Below are 1377 nucleotides of genomic sequence, written 5' to 3'. Positions count from 1 at the left end.
TTATGTTATTTTATGTAATTATCAATTTATATTCAATTTTTTGTTTCTTTTGATAACAATGAGGAGGAAATATTCTTATATAGAGAAGAGATAGATGTGAGAGCCTTCCCATTGGAGGATGTGCAAATCATGTGATTTCTTCTCAAAATAAAGAATGTTTCCTAACAAATAATTTGAAATAAAGTGATCAATGTTCAATAAAAAAGGACCGTACTTTAATTTTAGACATAAATTTATAATTTCCATTATTACGACAACGTATAAGTGACTAGGTATCAATTTTGGGTGCTATGAGGATACTTATCCTTCCCCACGTGTAATCGACTCTCGAATCATTTAAAATGAATCTTTGGTAAACGTGAACCAATTTTTTCTTTTAAATGAGTTTTATAAAATTCTCTTTAAAGATATTTTCTAGGTATTCGACCTACCTAACCCAAAAGTCAATGGCGACTCTAAATCAAATTAAATAAAAAAATCTAAATTTTTTTTCAAATAAGTCATAAATGAATTTTCTTTTTAAATCCAAATTTTTTTTAAAAATATAAAGGACGTTACATCAGCTTGGCCAATCTATTGGGGATACTTTAGAGAGTCAAGCCGTCAATCACTTATACATTGTCATGGTGGTGGAATTATTGTTCGAGTCGAAGACTTTGTGACAAAATGAATCATTCAACTAAGCCAAAATAAAGGAAAATTAAATCAAAGAAATAAAATTCAAGAAATTAACAAAGGTCGAGGTTTGAATTAATATGGAGTGTCGGTGGACGTTAGACTAAGGGATTTGAGAAACATCTATTATAGTCAACTTCACACAAGCACTCAGGAATTTCATTTTTAGACCGATATTTCTGCATTGCTTCAACTAAATGAGTCTATGAAGCTTGAACAAATGTAAGATTTCAGAGAACGAAAATATAAATATTCTAAGAGGTATAGCAATTGAATATACTAGTTGTGTCATTTTGTCCGTATCTGATTATAACATCAAGTCAAGAAAGATGGGCATCTAATAACGTTCACAAGGACCGAGAAAATAAGGATAACTCAATGAATCAAACCATAGAAATTTTAGGAAGCTGACCCAAAACCAACCCGTCAATCCTGATACTTGTCAAAGAGTTATAACTTTGAAAGATTAAAAGAGCAGTTGATTTTGTTGATATTCAGTGAACTCATGTTTTGTGATTTGCTTTAATTGTGAGCCTAAAGATGGGGCATTATTTTGGTTTCTTCAACAACAAAAATTCATATTTTTTTTTTCAAAATTTCTTCATCAAACCTTTCAAAGGAAGAAAAACATTTTCAGACAATATAATTTCTCTTGAAGTGTATATTGGAATTCAAAAATTATCTCTTAGACTCAAAATCTCA

Source organism: Hibiscus syriacus, unplaced genomic scaffold (genome assembly GCF_006381635.1).
Source record: "Hibiscus syriacus cultivar Baekdansim isolate YM2019G1 unplaced genomic scaffold, ASM638163v2 tig00111721_pilon, whole genome shotgun sequence".
In the NCBI taxonomy this organism is placed as follows: domain Eukaryota; kingdom Viridiplantae; phylum Streptophyta; class Magnoliopsida; order Malvales; family Malvaceae; genus Hibiscus; species Hibiscus syriacus.
This window is presented reverse-complemented; position numbering follows the sequence as displayed.